Source organism: Tasmannia lanceolata, unplaced genomic scaffold (genome assembly GCF_043159265.1).
Source record: "Tasmannia lanceolata isolate RefF3 unplaced genomic scaffold, GAP_Taslan_0.1 ptg000013l, whole genome shotgun sequence".
Taxonomy (NCBI): domain Eukaryota; kingdom Viridiplantae; phylum Streptophyta; class Magnoliopsida; order Canellales; family Winteraceae; genus Tasmannia; species Tasmannia lanceolata.
The window spans coordinates 26,209,722-26,224,715 of record NW_027518690.1 but is presented as its reverse complement, the minus strand read 5'-3'; positions in this window follow the sequence as shown (position 1 = coordinate 26,224,715).

The window sequence follows — 14,994 nt, the reverse complement described above, 5'->3', positions numbered from 1 at the left end:
TTAATGACAAAATGGATTCAATCATGGAAAATAAAACTTGGATTTTGGTTGACTTATCACCTGGGTCAAAACCAATAGGTTGTAAGTGGATCTTCAAGAAGAAGATGAGAGTAGATAGATCAATAGAGAAGTTTAAGGCAATATTAGTTGCCAAAGGGTTTACACAAAAACCTGGTATTGACTACTTTGACACTTATGCACCGGTTGCTAGGATTACAACCATTAGAGTCTTGATAGCTCTTGCTTCCATATACAAACTTCATATTCACTAAATGAATGTTAAAACTGCATTCTTGAATGGTGAATTAGATGAAGAAGTATACATGGAACAACCTGAAGGTTTCATATTATCAGGAGAAGAGCATAAGGTTTGTAAACTAATCAAATCTTTGTATGGCCTAAAACAATGGCATTAAAGGTTTGATAAAGTCTTAGTGTCAAATGGCTATAGGATACATGAGTCAGATAATTGTATTTATAGTAAATTTGAAGGTAATATAGGTGTCATAATATGTCTATATGTAGATGACATGTTAATCTTTAGTGCATATATAGAGTATATTCAAAGTACTAAATTATTTTTATCTAAAGACTTTGATATGAAAGACATGGGTGAAGCAGATATAATCTTGGGAATAAGAATCATGAGGAATGACAATGGTTTGATTCTAACCCAATCTCATTACATAGAAAATGTACTCAAAAGGTTTAATCATTTTGAGTGTTCACCTGTTTCAACACCTATTGATGCTAGTGGAAGGCTATATCCTAATAATGGAAGGATCATTTCTCAACTAGAGTATGCTAGTGCTATTGGTAGTCTCATGTATGCTATGACATGTATTAGACCAGACATAGCATTTTCAGTAGGTAAACTTAGTAGGTTTACCAGTAGTCCTGGTTTTGCACATTGGAATGCAATATATAGAGTATTTAAATACTTGAAGAGGACTATAGATTGTGGTTTATGTTATAATGGGTATCCAACAGTGATAGAAGGATACACTGATGCTAGTTGGATAACTGAGCGGATAGATCATACATCAATCAGTGGGTGGATTTTCACTCTTGGTGGGGGAGCTATCTCCTGGGCCTCTAAAAAGCAAACATGCATTACAACTTCTACTATGGAAGCAGATTTTATAGCATTGGCTGCATATTGTAAGGAGGCTGAATGGCTTAGGAATTCATTATTGGGGATTTCTTTATGGCCTAAACCAATGCCATCGATTTATGTTCATTGTGATAGTCAGGCCACACTATCAAGGGCATATAATCACGTTTATAATGGTAAGTTCAGACATATAAGACTTAGACATAGTACTATAAGAGAGTTACTGACCAACGGGGTTGTAACTATTGATTATGTGAGATCGAGCCAAAATTTGGCTGATCCTCTGACTAAAGCTCTTGTAAGAGATCTGGTGTGTAAAATATCAGTAGGGATGGGGTTAAAGCCATTAACTAATAGTCACCAATGATGGAACCTCGACTCAACACTTGAATAAACATCAAGTCTTGAGTTCAATGAGTCCAAGTATATCATATGGAGTGACTACAAGCACTATAATATTCATTATATTCATCTCAAGGTAAAGTGCTTGGTACCTGTTGGCTTATAACAGGGTGTTGGAGTGTTTTAGTTACAGGGACACTCTTAATAAGTCTACCTATGTGGGTGTGGGTGTGGGAGTGGTGCCGCTTCCTATGAGACTTGGCTAGTCTCTAGAGCGCTCGTTAAACCAAGATATAAACACAAGGCCAATACATGTGTCGGCTTTTACAAACTGCGTATAGAGACAAAATCTTTTGTGTGTAGATGTGTCCGGTTAGTCAAATAGAATAGCTAGTTCAAAGATACGTGTACTATGGAATTCTGGCTAACTTTGATGTATTTACACTAAGTGAAGGTTCAAATCGAGAGATACCTTCGTTTATGCATAAGGTTTCCAAGCCTAATGAGAAATTTATTTTCATTTTGAAAATGGTGGGGGATTGTTAGAGATTTTGCAAAATGATGTTGAGAAAATTAAAAGAATTTTTTAAGTTTTATCTAAATTAGAAAAATAATTTTCAGACAAGGCCGGTCGACCGGGGTATCCCGGGCGACCGCGGATTGGTACTTGGAAGTATGAACAATTTCCATAAAGGTGTGGGCGTGCGACCGCGGGAAGCCGGTTGACCGCAGTTCTTTGGATCGTAAAAAATAAAATGGACAGAAGCATGCCGTAGGGCGACCACGGTAGCCCAGTCGACCGCGACTGTTCGAAAAACTATTCTTTGGGAAGAAATGTACATGGCTTTTCATTACCGTTTTTCATCCTTTCTTCATGTCTTTTGCTTCTCAACAGTCATGGATGTTTTTCAAACACAAGGGACACCTTGTGGATGATCCAAAACACTTAAATCACAAAAGGTTGTGATCGAATGGTCATTATTCAAACCAATCCAAGGGATGTTTTCCTTAATGAATAGACATCTAATGCTCTATAAAAAGAGCAGAAATCTGTCTTTTTCAAATATAGAAAATTAGTTATTGCTGCACTTTTCTCTCTCTCTCTCTCTAAGTAATCTCCTACCCTCTTGTTTCTAGATATTTTGTTCATAAAACAGTGCACTATAAACTGTTTTTCTGCAGAAACAGTTTTAGTGGTTTTTCTTTAAGGCTTGAAGTTCTTGAAAGGCGTTTTGGGTTTTATTCCACTTGTGCAAAGTGTCATCAAACATTTGGAGGACATTCCTACAAAGCTTCACTGTATCTTGGAGGCAATTTGCGGATCCCCTCTGCACACAACTGGTGGGGGCGAAATTTGTCTTAATGAAATCGATTACGCGCCTTGAATCAACTCTACTAATTTCTATATTTTAGGAAATCCCACCAACAGGATCAACCAATGGAAATGATTTTTGGGGCACAACCTATTTAAGAGGGTTGACCCTAACGTCTATAGATCGGATGCTTAGGATCAACCTATGGAAATGATTTTTGCGGCAAAAACTATTGAGGTTGCGGCCCATCTAATGGGCGGTTTGGATCATCATTTGGTCGTATGGTACTTTTTGAAAAAATAATGGACTATAAGGCCTTTATATGTAAATAATTGTAGTGAGATCTTATATGGAGTGTGCGCCTAATTTCCAGTATATTTTGAAAAGTACAGTGGGGCCCTCTCCCAAAGGGTGATCCAAACGATTAATTTGTTGGATCCTCCTATCTGAAGAGGTTTTAATAATGTACAGTCTCTCTACTCTACAGATCGGGCAGTTAGGAAAGTCCTATGGAAATGACCTACAATGTACAACCTATTTACATCGTGGATCATCCTTTGACTTTTCAAAAAATGATGGACTTCAAAGGCAAACACCATATAAAATCTCCTTTTGTTATAAAAATAATAAAAGTAATCAAGGGAGAGAGAATAAGTGAGAGAGAGAGTATATAAGAGAGAGAGAGTGAGAAACGGTGTGAATGTGAGAGAGAGAGAGAGTGAGAGTGTATGTGAGAGAGAGTGGGAGAGAGAGAGTGTGTATGTGAGAGAGAGTAAAGAGAGACAGAGAGTAGAGAGAGAGTAAAGTAGAGAGAGATTTTCTCGTTGTACCATTCTGAAATCAACAAGAGGGGGGGTGAATTGATTTTAACACTAAATTAGCCCTTTTGAAAATTAATTATGAACACAAAATGAAATGCCAAACCAAAAATAATAATGAAAGTACAAGAATAAGAAAGAACACACCGATATATAGTGGTTCGGGCAAAGCCCTACTCCACTCTTCTTAAGATCGTCCTTAAGGATTTCCACTATGCGAGACCTCCACGATGCCCGGCTCCGAGGCGGTTACACTTCCAAGGGGATATTAAATAAGGATGCCCTTACACCTTTACAACGACTCTCCTTCTTCGCCGAGTTCTAAGCGATTTCTCTCTAGGGAATTAAGATAGGATGCCCTTACACCTTTACAAGAAATGGAAGATAAGTAGCTTGGCTTCTTCTTGAAAGCTTGATGCTCTTTGAAGTCCCTTGATTGCTCTTCAATGGTGATTGCAAGTGAAAGCTCTAAATCCAAACTCAAATAGATTTGCAAGTTGCAAGGCAAGTTTGGGAAAAATAAAATCTTAAGCTTGAAAGGGTTGCAAGTTTGCTTAAATGCTTAAGGGAGTTTTTCAAATGATCAAGAGAGGGGAAATAATCCTCTTGTATGAGTATATATAGTCTCTTGCAAAAATATGACCGTTTGGGCTTAAGAAAATTAAAAACCAATTTTTAAATCAAATCCCAACAGCTCTTTTTTGAGCTGTTGCGAGGTTCTCGGTGCTCCGAGAATTCTCGGAGTTCCGAGAAATATTCTCGGAGTTCCGAGAGAACGGCCAGAAGAAGAAAATATTCTACTGGACCATTTCTCGGAGTTCCGAGAAAATTTCTCGGAGTTCCGAGAAAATGGCCAGAAGCTACTGGACCATTTCTCGGAGTTCCGAGAAGCCTACAAATCAGCAGATTTTTATTTTTTATTGCTTGTTTGATTTTTGGCTTTTGGAACTCAACTCCTATGATAATTTTGGAATGTTTATGAGGGTCCCAACATGTTGGTCCACCACATAACCATTCACTAAACCTTTAAAGTTATTAAGTGTGTTTGAAAAACTCTTTTAAAATACTTGGCCTTGTCTTGGAAATCTAAAGAGAAAGGATGTACAATGATACCTATGTAACCTTCAACTTCTCTTTAGTCTTGGTCTTCGATTGATCTTCCATCTTGTGAATGCTTGCTTGAGAGATGATGTGAGCTCCACTTAGCTCCTTTGACTCTTGTTTGGTACATCTTCAAGCATGACCGTGTAGTGTGTTGGTTTCTTCAATGATCAATCCTATCTTAAATACAACACTTCAAGGCAAATTGATTAGTATTCAATAACACAATCAATTATGTTTAGAATCATCAAAACAAGATAGGAGAGTAGACCCTTGGGCTTACACATTCATCAAGTGATACCCTATATTTATAGGGGAGGAGGTGACATAGTCAAACATTAATGGCCACCTAATTTGGTGGTCATTTAGGTGGTCATTATAACACTCCCCCATTGGATGACCATCATATAAAGAAATTGAACCATCTAAGACTGCCTCGTTAAAACCTTACTAGGAAAAACCCAATGGGATAATGTAAGCCCAAGGGTACATCCCATAAATGTTTTGATGATCAACAAACCCAAATTGATGGTAGTTAGTTAATGGATTCTATAGTGTATTGATTTAGACAGGTTACAGTCATATCAACACTTGAAGCAAGAAGAACAAGGGCTAGTCTTGGAGAAAGTCAAGTCTTGGTGGTCATCCTTCAAGCTATATAGTCTACCGAAGAATCAAGGGATCAACAAGCGCAAGAACAATTTTGAAGACTATCTCAAGACAAGGAAAAGCTCATGCAAACACCCAACAAGATTGAAGCTCAAGAAGACTCAAGGTTTATTTGTTTTAGAATGCATTGGAGTCCTCTTGGCATTTAGTGTCTGCATGTTTTAGTATTTTCAAAATCATTGAAACCCATTTTAACAACTCATAAAAGATATTTGAAAACACATGTATAAAGCCCAAAGACCCTTGAACAAATTATTTAAATCCAGTTTTTTAAAGCAGGGCCGTAGAAGGATGGCTGGAATTCCAGCATCTTCCGAATAAAGGCGAGCCGGCTGGCCGAGGTCACACGGTCGACCACGGATCGATTTCTCAAAATTGAGAAATCATCCAGGAAGGTCTTGGCGGGCGACCGAGATGACCTGGTCGACCGCGAAATATTTTTGAACAAAATTATTTTTCAAACAGATTGCCCTTGGCAGGCGACCGCTGGTATCCCGGTCGACCGTACCATGATTTTGAGCCAAATGTTTTATCGGACATATAGCCCTCGGTGGGTGACCGCAGACATCCCGGTAGACCGTGGCGGTGTAAAATTTGAAATTAAAAAAGGAGCGTCCGATAAGGGCAGGTGACCGTCGTACCTCAGTCGACCACCCCGGTCTGGCAAAAGAGCCGTTAGGGCCTGCGCAGGGTAGGTATACCTAAACAGTTTATTACCAAAATGCCCCCAAACGGTCTTAAATGTGCTTGGGCTTAAACACCATTAAAGACCTTCTAAATAACCTTTTGAGAGATTTTTTTATCAAACTCTAGAGCTTTAGACTTGAGAAATCAAAAGGAATCTTCTTCTAACTCTTGTGCATTTAAACTTGCATTCATTACTTGTCAGGAGGATCTCCCCAAGCATTTTAGTTTCAATCATTGGGAGAGTTGTGAGCTTTGAGAGTTGTATTTGCCTTAAAGAGGCTTGAAAGCTTTATTTCTTTTCTTCCTTATATTTGGAGTTTTTCAAAGAGGAGTTGTCTTTCTTCAAGGCAGTGTGCAACAGAGAAGAACATCCTCGGAGGCAGATTGTATAACAAGGGTTTGTCCCCTTGTGGAGGTGGTGCTTGTTTGTAACGCTTGGTGAGGCGGCGTTGAGGAGTCTCACAATAGTGAAGAAAATCCCAAGGAAAGACCAAGTACTTGGGTAGTGGAGTAGGTCAAGTTGTGACTGAACCACTATAAATCGCCGTGTAGTCTCCTTACTCCTCTCCCTTCTCTTATGGTGCATTGGTAAACTCTTTCCTTTTTCTTTGATTATAATTTAAACAAGGGATAGAACTAATTAGGTTAATCACATACTCTTGTAGTTTTAGAAGAAAATTTTTAAAACACCCAATTCACCCCCTCTTGTGTGTTGCCCTTTGGGATTTCAGATAAAAACCATAGCGAAGGAAAAAGAGTATAGTCTCCCCCTGAAAAATAGTTCCCTTTAAGTTGAGATGCTTTATCTGGGAAGATCATTGAATCGACAGATTCAAATTTTGTATCTCAGCTGCTCAAATTGTACTTTGGGAAGTGCCTTTGTGAATAAATCAGTCAGATTTTCACTAGAATGAATTTGCTGCACACTGATATCTCCCTTTTCTTGAAGTTCATGCGCATAGAAGAACTTTGGTGGAATATGTTTCGTTCTATCATCTTTGATATAACCTCCCTTGAGTTGTACAATACACGCAGCATTGTCTTCGTATATTATAGTAGGATCTCCCTTGATTGACAGTAAGCCACATGATTCTTGAATATGTTAAATCATTGATCTGAGCCAAAAACATTCCCGACTTGTTTCATGAGTTGCAAGTATCTCAGAATGATTTGAAGATGTGGCTATCAGTGTTTGTTTCATCGATCTCCATGATATAGCCGTATCATTATATGTATATACATACACTGTTTGTGATCTAGCTTTATGTGGATCAGACAAATATCCTGCATCTGCATACCCTGGTAATTATGACTTTGCCTCCCTTGAATAGAACAACCCCATATCAATAGTTCCACGGAGATAGCGCAGTACGTGTTTGATTCTATTCCAATGTCTATTAGTTGGTGCTGAACTGAATCTTGCAAATAGATTAACTGAAAATGCAATATCAGGTCTTGTGCAATTTGCAAGATACATAAGCGCACTAATAATACTAAGATATGGAACTTCCGGTCCAAGAAGTTCTTCTCTATCATCTTGTGGTCGGAATGGATCTTTCGTTGTATCAAGTGAACCTACAACCATTGGAGAACTTAATGAATAAGCTTTATCCATATTGAATCTGAAGGAAGGTTAGCCCCTTCCAATAAAATCGTTATGCACAGCGGACTAAAAATTACATAGAACTTTAATTTTTTCTTTTTGATCTTGCAATCGCCCAAGATCCTAGAGTCTAGATTAGTTAATTATGCTAATCAAACATAAAGAGATACCTCTTTGAAAAAGAAATCAAGGAACCACGCTGCTTGATCTACTCCTCGAACAGTTGCGATTGTTCTGAACGCTGTGAACCCCACAAGTTGAACTGATGGATTATTTTTCTTTGCTCTGACTATTGTGGATGTGAATAACTATTATTCACCTCTTTAAGGTCTGATCTAATCAGTACCATTGTTGTAGAGAAATGAGAAATTGATTGGAAGGCTTTCTCTTTAAAACTATTTCATTGGAAGAGAGATAGAGAGAGAGAGAGATTGGAAAATAATTTTTCCAAAGGGGGAATCAAGGGAGAATGAATTATGGAGTATTCCTAACTCAAATTTCATTTTGCCAGATCAATTATAGAAAATAAACTTTTGGTTTCATAAATCCTTATTTCTCTCTCCCAATTCCTATCCAATTGAGAAACCAACTTGAATTGAGACTCCTTGAGTGAATGGGAATCCTCGAGTGAATGGGACTCTCACAAACCTCCAAGGCTATGTGGGGACACTCAAGATACATGGGAGAACGTGTATAGATGTCTCTCTCCAGCCCTTGTGGCCTTATCTCATAAGAGTTGGTGTTGGAAACAAATTTCTTGCTTTGTAGATCCTACAATTTAGCAATTCTTATCCAACAAGGAGTTTGAGTGCAACTCAAAGTCCTTGAGCAATTGGGACTCTTTTCCCCAGGTCCCCAACTGATTTAGGAGAGTTCTGGGCCCCACAAATCTTATCCAAATGTGTAGTCCTATCCCAATTCCAAATTCCGTTCCAATTTCGCAACTTTTGCAAAACCGGTTTGGGAATAACTATTCTCATTTGGATTACACATTACTATGCTTATTATTAATCAAATTAATAATACATAAAAATTTAATAATTAATTAACAAATTAATTAATTAATAACTCACATCTAATGGGAGTTATTTCGGCTCCAATTTGTCTTCGAAAAATTCTCTTACTATCTCTTGTTAGTTACTTAACAAAGACATGTATATATATATATACTTAATTAATATCCACATTAATCTAACGGATCATATCCGTCCGTGCAATCACATAAAATGCGGAACCCTGATCCGTTTAGATGTTACCGGGTCATTCGAGTTATGAGTGGGATCGTCGCAGGGATCTGACGGTCGATCCTGCAGAACCCTATGGTGGGCCCACTGCGATCTCACTCTATAGTTAAACTACACTCGCATTAGGTCAGTGGCCTCCATCGAGACATAACCCAGAAGATGATTCTCAGATCATCTTACCCCTAATCACATCATGTATGTGCAAGTCCTTTCTTCGTAACAAAATCTCTAAGTTGAGTCATACGGGAGGTGGACACCATTCAACCCCTTGGCCCACTCTTGGTATACCATTTTGGTCAAGCGGTGTTCGGCCTCCAAATGCATTTGTAAAATCCTTTGAAAACAATTCAATGTTTCATAAAACTTTCCGATGAACATTTTATCAAATCCTCCTGGCCAGGCTATTTAATAGGCCTATCGCTCTGACAAAATTATAGATATCAATCCCTAAATTTTAGGATGAAGAATCCCTTGTTGATTATCACTATTGGTCTCGAGGGTTTGATCTAGGATATAGCCCTATCCGAATGTGATTCTAAAATGAAATCACTATAAGATAGATTAAGAACCTAGAACGGGCCGACAGACCAATAAGATCACTTAGGTCTAAGGACTTGTGAAGGGTCCTGTCTGGAAGAACAACTTTAAGCTTTCTTGTCCACAAGTTGTTCTTTATTTGATCCGGTTTGGTTGTGCGATCCAATCGTCGCACCGATTCTTCTTGCTTAGGGTCCACTACCCAGATGACCGAGATAAGTCACCTCACAACACATGCATGTTGGCAAGACTGGTGCTAGTTGTATACAGAAAGAGATGTCCGGTCTCTTTCCCAACTATGAACTATTAAGGCTTGGATAGAACAAAGATGTCATATCTCCTTGCTTCCTTAGATCTGTGAATCCTTTGAGCATGGCATTTCTACTACGCTACCTAAGGACGAACATGTGTCAATAAACAAGCACATCACACACATTCATTAATATAATTACCTATTTATGTCATGAAATAAACCTTTTGTAAACCCAAGGGTTCCCGTGGGTTAATAATTCACCTTACCTTCTTGTTTTGATGCTAGCAAACAAAATTGATTAGCATTTATGGACTAATGTGTTGCTTTGAGGTGTTGTGTTATATACAGGATTTTCATGTCATAATCGTCATTTGACAACTCTTCTCAACACATGGCTTGTAGATCAAGGATCAAAGGAACCAAGAGCTTGCACCTACATTAGAGACATCATCATTTGAAGAGGTTCAAGTCAAGAAGCTCAACATGAAGATTCCACAAGTTCCTAGCAAGTGTCAAGAAGGAGCTTGGAGTTGAACCAACCATTGGTGACACCTCATGTACCATTCAACATGTATTGAAGATTGGAGGAGAAGTCACAAGAACCAAGCAAGGTCAAGAAGTTCACTCACAAGCTGAAGAAATCCAAGAAAGTGCAAAGGAGCCTATACATTTCAAAAAGACTCAAGGTTTACATCTTTCAGATTGTATTTTGGAGTCCTCTTGATTTAATGTTTAAATGCACTTTCAAAAGGTTTTCAAATGGGTTTTACACTTAAAATTTTACATCATTGAAAATCATCAACAAACCCAAAAATGTGTTTTGAAAACCTAAGACTTAAGCCCAAAGACCATGGCCCAAAAGCCCCTGAGCTTTAAAGTAAAAATGAAATTTTTACCAGAGCCAGTCGACCAGGGGTCTTCCGGGCTACCGCGGGGAGGTAGCTGGAAATCCAGCACTTGCTGAATTTTATCGAGCCGGGCGACAGTGGAGGTGTCCTTGGAACACCAAGACCAATCCGTGATTGGTTTAGGCGGGCGACCGCAGTGGGTCGGTCGACCGAGATAAGTTTTTGAAATGAATTTTTGAGCAAACAGGTTGACCTCGCCGGACGACCGCCATGGGCCGGTCGACCGCAACGGTAAGAAATTTGAAAATAAAAAAGGGCGCCCGATAGGGAGGGGCGACCGCGATGGCTCGGTTGACCGCGACGGTCGAGCAAACTAGCCGTTGGGGCTTTTGCAGGGCCTTTAAATTTAATGTTACCTTCCTCAATGATTCTCCCTTTGCCATTGTCTTCAAATGTTACACGACCTTTGTCTCCCATGACAATGCCAGAGAATTTGGTGGGGTCTCCCGTCATGTGCCTTTAGCATCCGCTATCCAAGTACCATTTGTCCATTGTGGATCTTGAGCTCAAGCACCCCTACAAAAAAAATTTAAGTCTATCCCTGAGGTACCCAAGCAATGCTGGGTCCTCCAATGTAAGTATCAAAAGACTTATCTTTTCTTACCCAAACAAGGTTAGATGATTTTCTTAATTTACATGCATAATTGTAATGTCCCAGTTTTCCACAATAATAACATGTAGGAGAATAAGTGTTAAAGTTCTTGTAAGGGGTTTTGGACTTGACAAACTTAGTTTTGTAAGCAACTTTCTTTTGGGACTCTTGGTAGCCAAGACCTTGTTTCCCAATGGAAACCTTGCTTGCTAAAATTTCTTCAACCTTGTCCTTTCCACATGCATGTCTAAGAACAAGTTTATTATTTTCACTAGTAAGTCTCTTGTTCTCAACATACAATTTTTCAATATCAACATATAATTTTTTATTTTCTTCCTTTAAATTATCAAATTTACACTTTAAATTTTCATGTTTCCCTTTAAGTAAGGTATTTTCATGAAAAGTTTATCATTTAAAGAAGCTTTATCGTCTAGCTCATTCTTCAAGTTTCCAAAATCCTTGGTTATCATTTCAAGAGATTTCTTCAATTTTTTATTTTTGGAAACTTCAGGGAGCAATGCTTTCTTAACTTCTTGACATGTGTCAATTAGTTCATTCATGGTAGGTTGTTCATTTTCATTATCACTTTCATTATCACTTTCAGATTTCATTGCATCTAGCCATTTTCCTGCATCGATGTCTGACATCGCCTCATTGTAGTTATGGGGATCTATCTCGACTCTATCAGAAACCATACTATAAACTTCTCCAAGATGGACAAATCTACTAGGCAGCCTGATCTCCCTCGTACTACGCCAGAGTGTCGGAATAGGTAAAGTGGGTTCTTGCTCAATGTTCTCATGTGTTATCTCTGTTGGATTTTCATATTGCTCTTCCAGGGCAATCCTATCCCTCTTGCCTGCATTTAGGAGGAACTCTTCCTCAAGAAATACGGCATTCCGGCTCACAAAACAAGTCTGTTTGCCTGGGTTATAAAATAAATAACCCTTCGTCTCTTTGGGATACCCAATAAATACACACCTATAGGTCCTAGTCTCCAACTTATCAGCCTATCTTTTTCTCATGGGCAGGACATCCCCATATCCTCATATGATTCAATGAGGATTTCCTACCCATCCATATCTCATACGGAGTCGTCGGCACTGGCTTTGAAGGAACTCGGTTGAGGATATAGAGCGTTGTTTCTAAGGAGTAGCCCCAAAGAAACAATGGTGCGTTGGTGAAACTCATCATACTCCGAATCATGTCTGACAGGGTTCGATTCCTCCTTTCTGTAACACCGTTATGATGTGGTGTCGCAGGTGGAGTCCACTGAGAAACTATTCCACTTTCTCGCAAGTAGTCCCTAAACTCAATAGAGAGGTATTCTCCACCCCTATCAGAGCGAAGAGCCTTAATGGTTTTACCCAATTGGTTCTCTACTTCATTCTTGAACTCCTTGAACTTTTCAAGGGCCTCAAACTTATGTCGCATTAGGTATAGGTATCCATACCTAGAATGGTCATCCGTAAAAGTCACGAGATGGATAAAACCACCTCTCGTCTCATGAGAAAAGGGTCCACACACGTCAGTGTGAATCAACTCTAATAAATCTCTAGCTCTTCCACTCTTGCCCTTAAAGAGAACCTTGGCCATTTTACCCTGTAGACAAGTTGGGAAGGGCTCCACTTGGATTGAATCCAATGTGCCATCCTTAACCAACCTAGTGGTCCGCTCTAGGTTAATGTGACCTAGTCGAAGATGCCAAAGATAGGTCGGATTAGCAGTGTCCCTAATCCTTTTTAGAGTTTTGGTATTTGCAACCGCTATACTCTCAGTGAAGTTAACATTCTCTAAGGCATTTATTATATATAGACTATCAATCAATGCACCTTCAATTATCAAGGAATTTCCATTCTTTATTAAAACATTTTTATTAAAAACCACAGAGTATCCATCTGAAATCAACTTAGAAACATAAATCAAGTTCCTTCTGATCGAAGGTACATAAAGACAGTCCTTAAAAAGTAAACTACTACCACTAGAGAATGATAACTCAAAATCTCCTATAGCCTGGACTGCAACTGTTACATCCGTTCTGACTTGTAGGTAAAGCTCGCCATCAGTCAGCCTTCTAGTTTCCCTGAATCCTTGCAACACATTACAGATGTGTGAGGTCGCACCATTATCCACACACCATGAGAAAACAGGACCAATCATATTGGTTTCAGCAACGAAAATTTCAAACTTACCTTCTGAAGGTTTGTCCTTCTTCAGGCTCTCCAGGTACGACCTGCAGTTCCGCTTCCAGTGCTCTGTCTTACCGCAGTGGAAGCATCCGTCGTTGCCTTACGACTTTTTCCTCTTAAAGCCGCCCTTGTTCTTGACCACTTTACGAGTATGTTTCTTGGAACCCTTGCCTTTCCTCTTATTACCCTTGCCTTTTGGCTTGGGCGCCTTGGGAACATTTCCCTCGACAACGAAGGCTAATTTCTGGTTCCCTTTAAGGAGATCATCTGCCAACTGAAGCATGTTCAGTAATTCTGTTAACGTAACCTCCAACTGTTCATGTTGTAATTCAACACAAACGTATTGGAGGAAGGAAGGGATGCCAGAATCATGTCTATTTGGGACTCTGCATCAAGGAAGGCACCCAACACATAAAGTTCATTTAGGAGACCCATCATCTTGAGCATGTGTTCCCTGATGGGTGTGCCCTCCACCATCTTGGTGGACACTAAGCTCTTCATCGCTATGTACCTAGCAATGCGATTCTACTCCCCAAACATTTCCTTGATGTTGGCCATCATATCCGTAGCCGTCGGCAACCCTTGGTGCTGCACGTTGGTCATTGAAGCCAAGATATAGCATTTGGCCATCTCATCATCCTCATGCCACTTATTATATTTTTCATTTTCCTCGTTAGTGGCATTGTCATCGGCACTTTTGGTGCCATCGTGGTCAGAACGTAATACACCTTGGCTCCTCTCAGTACTATCATGAGATTCCTCTTCCAATCCACGTAATTAGGACTGGAAAATTTATTATCCTCAAGGATTCTAGCTAAGGGGTTGAAAGATGGCATTTCTTAAATCTACATGCAAAGGAATGAGGCAAAATTAGCAAGTTTCCATGTTAGTTCATTATCATGACATATATCCATTGGTTTTGGGTTTTTAAACTCGATGGTACCGCCCATTGAATGTCACATCCAAGAGACTCTCTACCCCAAGGATCAAGAGAATAACACTTTTTCTCCAATGGGCATGAGAAGCCCATCCATTCAACATTGGCCATCGGCATTATCCTAGACCATACTTGCCCTGAATGAGCGGATTACTCTAATCCATCGTGTTACATACGATCTCCGATTTGATACGGCTTACGAGCATTGCAATGTTATTTATCCTTTGGGCATCAACATCCTTTGCTTGTTTAAGTCAAACCCACTGCCTAGGAAACAAGCAAGGAATTACAATTGGCTTCTGCTTTGGCATATGACCATTGCATTCCCTACACTTTCCATATCTAAATGAGAATCGGATGGTTGCACTAGCTAAACAAAAGGTGCGGATTCTGCTTTGGCATATGCACATCCTTTTAACTAGCCAACCAAATGATGGCTGTGGAAGGCCATGAGAACATTCATTTTTAATGAATCCCATTCTTCAACTTAATATTAAATTTGAGGGTATTTTCGGGATTAACCAAACCATACATCCATCTCATCAATACACAACATACAACATAAATAAAGTGCTTCTCGGTTCGGCATCTCGGATTAAAAGGGCGCTCCAACTATCCATGATAAAAACAACAGCCCTCATAGTCCACGGTGTCAAACCGAGTGGTGATCATGGGCATCCAATCGCA